Raw genomic sequence first — 10,000 nt, forward strand, 5'->3', positions numbered from 1 at the left:
AAGGGCAAGAGTTCAGTTCACACATAGATGAAAGGACGTCTGAGCAGTCATTTCCAAAAGTCACGTCCACAAGTCAAAAAAACTCTTCAATTGTACATTATTGGCCGCCCCATTGCATATGAAGCAGGGGTCCATGTTGGGATATATACAGTACAGGTCCTGTTAAAACACGGTTTTGGAGGCTACTGATGTCATGAACCGTGTTAGCCTGTAAATTAGGGGTGGGCGATATTGGCAAAAAAGTTATCTCGATAATTTTTAGAATTTTCACGATAACGATAATTTGACGATAATTTCCAAAAACATGTGCAAAAACAAGTAGGGCCTATTTCAGGGGGATTTGTGCATGATTCCAGACTAATTTCAATTCTGCACTGGAGGTGTAGTAGGCCTAGTGCTGCATTTATGTTTTAACTGGGGAGGGACAGAGAGTTGGGAGAAATGCTGTGCTGTGAAAGAGCTTTCACTTTTTGAATTTACTAATATCCATATGCTGGACTGTAAAGTAATACTTCATCACTTGTCATGAAAACATATCCATGTGAATAAAAAAAATGATGATGTATTGCCAATGATTCTGTTAGATGACAGCCATTTTTGACTGGAAACAGTGCATTTGTAGATAAGAAGCAGAATCTAACTATGACAGCTGCAAATTGCATGTGTTGAATTTCACATATTGTAATTTAACTCACTGCACGAGTCTAACTTAACATTACTTGTCCACCTAAGCAGTTATGATATCTCTACATGCAGGTGGGTGTTCAAGTAGTGAGTAACAGCCACTCTAGTTGTAGCCTAGAGAACAACATTGCTTAGCCTAGTTCGCTAACTAGCATGCTAACGCGATTTCTCAGACCAGAGACAAAGCTATTTCTCTTCCTAACTATTTGGCTTTCCATAATCACAGACAGTTGCTGATTAAAGCACATAGTTCCAAAACGTCCTCAGCATCATGCAATGGCTGGTTTAATGGTTGAATTCCTCATGTAAATCCACCATTTGGATATCAACGACTCCCCTCCACTGACCAGCAGCGGCAGCGCTGCACGAGTGACACGACATCTGTCTCTCTCCATCTGCCAAAACGCTGCAGCCCGCCCCCCTCTCAGCACTGTCTGCTCATTGGTTCACAGACTTATTCTCCAGTTCACAACAACATTACTATTGGCTCACAGGCTTGGCTGTAGTCGCTGTCTGGAGGAGTCCTGTCACAGCGCTTTGTTGAGTTTAGCGACTTCATACAAATATCTCGATATTGCAAAATTACTCATCGTCAAAACAACATTCACGATAATTTCGCAGACCACCCTTACTGTAAAACATCCATACATTAGCCGCACCATTTCAACGGCAGGGTTCAAACCATGAGAAAAAAGAAGAAGCTTAAGGCCGGAAATTACAGGCAACTACATTTGCGTGTTTCATATCGAAGTATCCTCAAGAATTAAATCTCTCTCTCTCTCTCTCTCTCTCTCTCTCTCTCTCTCTCTCTCTCTCTCTCTCTCTCTCTCTCTCTCTCTCTCTCTCTCTCTCCGCAGGTGACTGTGCAGGGATGTGTCAGAGCTGAGGACTCCCCCCTTCCCCACCTCCCCTCCTCCTCCCGCTCCACCCCACCTGTCACGGTGAGTTCCTGTTCCTGTACCATGTCTGTTTCGTGCGTTCTCATTGGCCAGACGCTGGAAGATGTGTTTATTTGATTGGCTGTGGCTGGCTTAGCCCTTGCTCCCTTTTAGTGTTCATGAGTGTGTGTGTGTGTGTGCGTTTGTGTGTGTGTGTGTGTGTGTGTGTGTGTGTGTGTGTGTGTGTGTGTGTGTGTGTGTGTGTGTGTGTGTGTGTGTGTGTGTTAGTGTGTGTGTGTGTATGTGTGTCTATGTACATGTCTGCTTGCATGCATGCGTGCGAGCGTGTGTTCGAGCGTGTATGGATATGTGTGTATGTGTTTTCGTGGATGTGTGTGTGCTGTATGTGTATGAATATGTGTGTGCGTGTCTGCATTTATGCTTGTGTGTGTATGTGTGTGTGTGTGTGTGTGTGTGTGAATATGTGTGTGTTTGTTTGTCGGTGCAGCGGGAGGGAGTGCTGTTTTGTCACGCTTTTGCGCGCAGCTAAATGTTTGTTTCTCGGCTGAGGTAATTGGGAGCTGTGACTGAGAAGAGAAGGGTAGAACACTGCCACTCTCACCTAATTGAACCTAATTTAATTTTGCTCTCTGGAAAGATATATTTTTTTCTTTCTGTCTTTTTCTTTCTTTCTTTCGGTCTCTATATCCCCACCCGTCTCCTCTCTTTCTTTTCCACTCCCTGTTTTACGCCTCTCTTCTCCTCTCCTCTCGTATCCTCTCCTCTTTCTCTCTCCTCTCGTCCTCTGTTTTTTGCCCACACTACCCCCTCTCTCTCTCTCTCTCTCTCTCTCTCTCTCTCTCTCTCTCTCTCTCTCTCCTCTCTTTGTACGCTTTCTCTTTCTTCTCCTCTCCTCTGTTGTTGCCTAGGCTGACTTTTCTCTCCAATTAAATCTAACAAGGGGCTTCTTTGGTATCCTAATTTCTGTTGGTTTGCATGACACTGGACCCAGGCGGGATCCTTGTGAAATGTGTTTTGTATTGGTGTATGTGCCTTTCGTGTGTGTGTGTGTGTGTGTTTGTGTGTGTGTGTGTGTGTGTGTGTGTGTGTGTGTGTGTGTGTGTGTGTGTGTGTGTGTGTGTGTGTGTGTGTGTGTGTGTGTTTGTGTTTATTTATATTTGTGTCAGTAAAGTTAGTTAGGAGTTAATTGCCATTGCTTCAGGAGCAGACAAAGAGAGCAGGGGTTGCCATGAACAACGCACAGTCTGTCTGTGTGTGTGTGTGTGTGTGTGTGTGTGTGTGTGTGTGTACATGTGTGTGTGTGTGTGTGTGTGTGTAAATATGTAAGTGTTCCCTATCGCAGGAACTGCGACCTATTACTCATGGGACCTTGGTTGATCCACGAAGCATTTTTTATATCTTTAATCAAGCCGAATGGCAGATGGCTGTGTCAGTCAAGCTAGGGTCCGCCCACCGACGGCGGCTATTACTGCACTGACGCCCATCTCACTTCCTCTTTTCTTGCTTCGCCGGGAAAGGTCCACGTAAAGTATCACTGTTACGACATTGTTAAAATATACAATGTTGCTATTTGTTAATGAATTTCCGTGTGGCGTATTACTCGTAATAGCCGGTGTACGCCAGCTAAGAGTGCCCACGCGATTCTTAACTTGTTTTCTCTGTCGTTTCAGATGTTTTTATTTACAGGATTTTCAGATGTCCTCGAGATACGAACATCTATGGAGGGGGCCTTGGGTCGCACGCGCCTCCCTGAGGGGAGAACACGATACAGCCGCTTTCCCAAAGGGAAGGACCCTGTTTCGTGTTTGGTCTGCGTTCCCCTAGGCACGCTGAGAGAGCGTCTCAGCAACGGAATTATCCTCAATGCAGACGCCGTCTTTACCCGTCTGCTAGGCCAGTCGAGCGTGTTAACCTGCCGGTTAGCCAGCTAGCTCCTCGAGCCCCTGAGTTCCGACCCCTCCCTGACCGGCTTGTGTACCCCCTTCTAGCCCATGGCGCGCGCTGCTAGCTCAGTTAGGCTTTTAGCCTATCCCCCGCCCTGTAGCATGGCTCTGACGGGTGGTTTGACTACTTGTACTGGGCGCATGGAAGTGTTGACACAGGTAAGTTGGGCTCGTAGGCCGATTAGACTCGGACCTATACTAGCCCGGTGAGCAGCAGCCTGGGGCTTTGTCGCATGTATGGACGGACGGGGACGTCTACCGAACACAAGCTGGATTACGCCGACCTCTACTGTATGTGGGACCACTGGCACGTTTTGTCCCATGGTCCCCGTTGTACACCGTAAGGACACACCCAGTGCCTCACACTTGTGACCCACTGTATGTTCACGTAAGCACCTGGTTCGCCCAATGTTGCCCGAACACATGTCATGTACACATCAAATAAACAAATTGATCTGTTTGCACACTGATGGTTTGCACGGTCCCTTCTGATGGTCAGTTGTGAAATAAAATGTTGTTCTCCCCCCATGTACGGTCTGTGATTGCACGACTATCTGTGAATGCCTTAAAGGTAGACTACCTATCTTGCACTGCCGCTCTGAGGAGCCTCTGTGCAGGACATCCAAACATTTCACCCTCCCTAATCTCGGCTATAAAGGGAGTGGAGACGCAGCGCTTCACCTTGGCACAGGTCTGGATTTTTAAATACAGTAAAAGTACCCCTCGCAGCGCTCTCGTGGGCCTCTGCAACGGGAAACCAGACTCATAACATGCCCTCATTCTGCTATAAGGATGGTCGTGCTACTGTTATGGGGTTGGCAAAAGGGGAGAACTCCCTGAGTTTTGTGTACAGTCACGAGACGAGGCGCGCACTGTTTGCGCGCTTATCTCCGTGTCTGGCTCTTGCGCCCACTGGACGGGCTTCATACACAGCTTGGCCAGGCAGACATCGACGCGCGGGTGCGCGCAATGGTTTTGCTTCGACTACTGGCTAGCAATACTATTTAAAATTGATAACACGACTGAAAGCTGGTGCCCGGGCCTCAATATACGACATACCGGGCAAAGTTATACTTGTTTCCCCTCTGAGGGTAAATAAAGTGACTGAAATGTCGGGAATGTAGAATGCTCACTCCACATCGTTTTGTCGGGTGCATTCGCCCGGTTCTGTGTTGTATTATATTTCTTGATACTGACGTCTGCCTGGCGCACTATGTCTGCCCGAGCCTCAATTTACGGCATACCGGGCAAAGTTATACTTGTTTTCCCTCTGAGGGTAAATAAAGTGACTGAAATGTCGGGAATGTAGAATGCTCACTCCACATCGTTTTGTCGGGTGCATTCGCCCGGTTCTATGTTGTATTATATTTCTTGATACTGACGTCTGCCTGGTGCACTATGTCTGTTCTTGTCTGACGCAGGATATTCCTGCGTTTTGCGTTGCCACTGGGGCCTCACATTTTGTACTGGTTCAATGGCAATGCGTGCGTAATTGGGTTCGCCCCGTCTCCGTGCGCGCTCTCCAGATGTCTGGTGGCTGCGCAACGGGGGCTACTTTATGCCAGCTGCCTATTTTGCTGTCATTCACGCACATAGGGTTTTCACGCCAGCCTCTGTCTTGCCTTATGGTCTTGCACCGGGGACTGCTCTGTTCTGTGTCCACTCCACATGCACATTTTCGTCGAGTGTACTTGCCAATTAATGACTGGGTCGTCATTATGGATCTGACGTCTGCTCATTTCACATATATACCCAACCATGTCAGACACAGGTCTTCTGCGTTTGCATCCTAGGAGTTCTAGTCAGGCTTTGGAGTGGAGCTCGGCGCGCTCGCTCGCTCTCTCTCTCGTGCGTGTTCACGTGCTTGGTATTGCCTGTTATAGCGGTGTTACAGCCCAGACCGTCCACCTCTCTTTATGCCATCATTGACCCATTGGGAGAGGTCGGGATTTATTATTATTATTATTATTAATGATAATAATAATTACAAGAATGGTAATACCAATAATAATAATAATAATGATAACAATGATTATTATTATGATGGCCGAGCTAATCATAATATTTCTTATTATTATGAGTCATTCAGAGGTTTCTTCTCCTGGCCCAGCCGGTTGTATTCCTCAGTCTGACTCGCCCCTATTTCTAAGGGCCCGCATCCCCTACTGTACCTGGAGCGCATGAACAGTTTACTGATGTCACTCAGCCTGTTCTCCCTGGGTTGGCCGGGGACAACACAGTTGTCCCTGTAGTTATTGGGCATGCTTGGCGCGGCAGTGGTGCCCTTGCCAATGTGCTTATTGTGACTGGGGCTTTTTCGGGTCTGACGCACTTCTCAGTATTTCTACCCAAGCAGGGACAGGCACAGGGGTTTGGTAGACCCCTGAGTGCTTGTCAGTGTGGTGGGGGGCCGGTTAACCATGGCACCTTATGCATCCACCACGGATCGGTCACAGCGTGGTGGTCAATGGCTTTTGGCCCGCCAGCCAAGCCAAACTACATGTCAAGGTGTTTGGGCTCCTCACAGTGCTGCTAGGCTTTCGCCCCTTCCTGTGTAGGTTGGATCAGACGACACTTTGGCGATTACATGCATCAGGGGTTCCCCACCTTTCCCAACTTGGGGCCCACTCCAAATTGTCACAAAGGTTCGGGGCCCACCTCGGACCCGAATACAAATAAAATTCACATAAATCAGCAGCAACACACACCATAATGTGATTGTGGGTTTTGGAATATTATTTCAAGGCCCCCTTGGTACACCTTCAGGGCCCCCCAATGGGCCCCGGCCCATAGGTTGAACATCACTGGCATGCATCACCGTGCACGATGGAGTACATTCCCTGCCCCTGTTCTATGTGGCATTGCTTTCAGGGGCTACCTTCATGCAGCAGCATGGCTTCTGCGTACAAAGGTGGGGGAGAGCATTCTGATCTCAGTTGGCAGGGCCGACATCGACCCGTTTGTAATATGGCTAACTGTGCATTGCCCTTTGTGAGCTTTCCCAGGGGGATACTCGTCCCTGGGGAGTGGCTGCCTTGGCATAGCCCTGGACCTTGGGACACTTTATGGTTTCCCCAACTGTCCTTCTCCCTTTGCTCCTGGCCAGGGTGCATGAGGATTATGTGTATTCTGGTGGCTCCAGCTGGAGCTGCCCAGTCATGCTTTCTCGATTTCTGCTGTTTGGCAGTGGGCCCGCCATAGGTGATCCCACTGTGCTAGGACTTACTGAGGCTGGTTGACGGGGAGATAGCATGGCCACGGCCGGCACTAGTGGCCTGGCCTCGGAGAGGCTGTAACTATCGGATGTCGGCCTGTCTGGTGAGGTGGCAGGGGCTCTCCAGAATTCCAGGGCTCTGTCTGCCCTCCTGCTTTCTGCGCTGGCGTGACATGTTTGTTGGTGTGATGCGCTACCTGGGGCCCGACTCCTTTTTGTGTCCTGTTGCCGGCACTCTTGGCTTTCCCCGGCATCTTTTGGACCAAGCGATGGCAGCCTTGACAATTACACTGTATGTGGCGGCAGTCTAAACATGTCATTCTGGGTTTGGGTGTGCAACTCTGTGTTCGCATCCCCTGGTGACACGTGTCATGATGGGCATATGGCGTGCCCCACCCGGGCCTTTGTCGGTATGGGGCCTGCTGACAATTCTACGGGCACGAGTGGACCCCCAGTTTGGGCTTCTCTCGTCAGCATGTGTCAAGCTGCTTTCCCTCAAACATAATTATTGGGTCCTACCATGTCCTACATGGTTGAGCACTCTTACGTTTTACCGACCTGGGTCAGTTTGTTGCTCCTCCCCTGTCTCTCTCTCTGCCACTCATTCCCTGTTACCTCTGTACCGTCCTCTTTGATGATGACGTCACTGCGGGCCTAACTCAGCCATTGAAAATAATATAAATAAATAAAAGAATAAAAATTGGCATGTGAGACAGTATTGTTGGTGATGTTGTCCTTGGCCTAGCGCCTCAGTTACATACTGTACATGCGCTGTTGGTACATCCGGCCTGCCCGCGCTTCTCTGCGGAGGATGGTGCGGTGGTGTTACGCCAGAATGCGGCTTTCCCACCTCGCAGTGGACACAGCCTTATGCCTGATGTCAGCTCCTTGTTTAGCTGGTCTCTTCACCCCCCCCCATTGGGGTGTTCTTGGGGGTTTATTTACATGAGCTTTGCCCTGTGCATGCCCTCTGCTTGTGTTTGGATGGCACACAGGGTTTAGGTGCTGCACTCTGCTATGTATTTGTCATGAGGCAGCCTCGGGAGGTAAGGCCCACTTCAGGCGTAAGTTGGCATATTTGGTTGGCCCCAGCTTCAGCTTCAGAGCTCCAGCCAGGCCTAGGGCTCGCTCGACCTGGGCTCCAGTCCTCTCCGACTCGCCGTGGAGTCAAGCCCTGCTCATTGACTTCTCCAAAAAGAGACTGGGTCTCTACCTGCCCCAGCCCCAGCTCCAGAGCTCCAGCCGCGTATGGGTGGAGGCTACTGAGTTTGTCTACAGAGGACTCCTTTGGCACCCCCAGTGGGTCTGTGTGCACACTCTACGAGGGGGGTGTCGTTGTCTTGGCCCATATACAGATGGATGTGTGTTTGACATATGGAGGGCGACAGGGTGGAGTTTCTCCACTCTTTTGTTTGATTCTTCATGTGGGAGGTGGCTGACCCTCTGCCCCACGGGCTGTGTTAACTGCTGGCAACGGGGAGGTTTGGCCTCTGTGTAGTCGCACCACTACCTGTCGCTCCCCTATAGCTGGGCGTTGGCATACTGTGTGTGTGGTTCTGGTGGTGGTGGGGCCCTGCCCTGGGAAGTTGCGGGGCCCTCACTGCACCGTATTCCGAATGGTGCCCTCTGCATAGCCACGTCGTGTGCGGGATTGGAGGCGGTCCCATGAGTAATAGGTCGCAGTTCCTGCGATAGGGAACATCTGGGTTATGTATATAACCCCAGTTCCCTGAGAAGGGACCAGACCTATTACTAGGTTGAGCACACGGCGTCTCTGCTGAGGGGCTCAGCAGCGAAAGAGGAAGTGAGATGGGCGTCAGTGCAGTAATAGCCGCCGTCGGTGGGCGGACCCTAGCTTGACTGACACAGCCATCTGCCATTCGGCTTGATTAAAGATATAAAAAATGCTTCGTGGATCAACCAAGGTCCCATGAGTAATAGGTCTGGTCCCTTCTCAGGGAACTGGGGTTATATACATAACCCAGATGTTTTACTGTGTATGCTCCATTGTGTCTGTGTGGTTACACTTAAGTCTCTGTATGTGTGCCTATTTAGGAGTATGTGAAAGTGTGTGTTATACGTGTGTTTTTTGGGGGGAATGATATCATGCCTGTGTGAGTTTTTGGTGGCGTTTCAAGGAAAGAGTGGGAAGCTCTTTTCCTGTGCCTGCGGGTTGCCACAGTTTAAAGACAGATAGTCCAGCTTTCCCCTCCTTCTGAAGAAATATAACACACACACACACACACACACACACACACACACACACACACACACACACACACACACACACACACACACACACACACACACACACACACACACACACACACACACACACACACACACACACACACACACACTCTCATAAACACACTTGGAAACTTCTCCTCAAGTGTCTGTGGAGACAGGAGTGACCTTGTCGTGGGCAGATGCAGTTTGTGTGTTCAGCAAGGCGGTGTCCAAATTGGGAAATCCTGGTCTGTGTTCAAAGTTCTTCCGCTGCAATACACAAACGTAGACTAGTAGTACGCTAATGAACTCTTGAGATTGAGCCCAAATGTTAGCATAGCCTGGTCCGCCTGTACTGACGACACTGCAAGTGGCCAGTCAGCTATAGAGTAATTAGAGGATAGTGTAGCGGAGAGCTTAGCAGCTTCTCTTGCAGTGATAGCTGTGTTAGCAGAGCCGGGACTGCCTTTAATGAAAATCTTAGCTACAGTGGTGCTCATACGTTTAAATACCTTGGCAGAATGTATGCTTTGTTAGCGATTTCTCATAGAATGTGAATGACACTTCTTTGCTAGCAACTGGCTGAAGACCAGTTTACTAGCAACCGCCTGAGTTTACTCTTTCAAAATCATAATCACAACACAAACCACCCAAAAGACCCTGATCAAAAGTTTACATCAATGACAGCTTCAAATCGTTTGTGGTAGCTTTGGATAAGGGATAAAGAAAGATTTGCATTTTCATTCATGTTCTCTGAAAAATGGCTACAAAAAATAAATGTTGAACGGTGCTGTAAACGTATGAGCATTTTGCATTTGGCCGTTAGCTGCAGATAGCGTAGCGTAGAGTTTCGCAGCCTTCCCTCCTTCCTTCCTGTCCAGCAGTGATAGCTGGCACTGCAGTCTCTGGTGCTGCGTCTTGTCAGAGGAATTGCTAATTCAGCTGGCCGCACTGGCAGGCAGCGCTAGAGACACTCTGCTGAATACAGGTGACACACACACACACATAAATGCACACACACGCATGGAAAC

At 49.1% G+C, this 10,000-nt stretch overlaps 1 protein-coding gene across 9 annotated transcripts in view; it reads left to right on the forward strand.

Moving 5' to 3' along the window:
- LOC134459663 (bromodomain adjacent to zinc finger domain protein 2B-like) overlaps positions 1 to 10,000 on the forward strand; it is a 224,479-nt gene that overhangs the window by 39,927 nt on the left and 174,552 nt on the right. For all 9 annotated transcript variants that reach the window (XM_063212034.1, XM_063212033.1, XM_063212039.1 and 6 more), the window contains exon 2: positions 1,542 to 1,625. The gene's annotated coding sequence lies outside the window, so the exon portion shown is untranslated. The remainder of the gene's footprint in view (positions 1 to 1,541; positions 1,626 to 10,000) is intronic.

This window comes from Engraulis encrasicolus, chromosome 12 (assembly GCF_034702125.1).
Source record: "Engraulis encrasicolus isolate BLACKSEA-1 chromosome 12, IST_EnEncr_1.0, whole genome shotgun sequence".
Classification (NCBI taxonomy): Eukaryota; Metazoa; Chordata; class Actinopteri; order Clupeiformes; family Engraulidae; genus Engraulis; species Engraulis encrasicolus.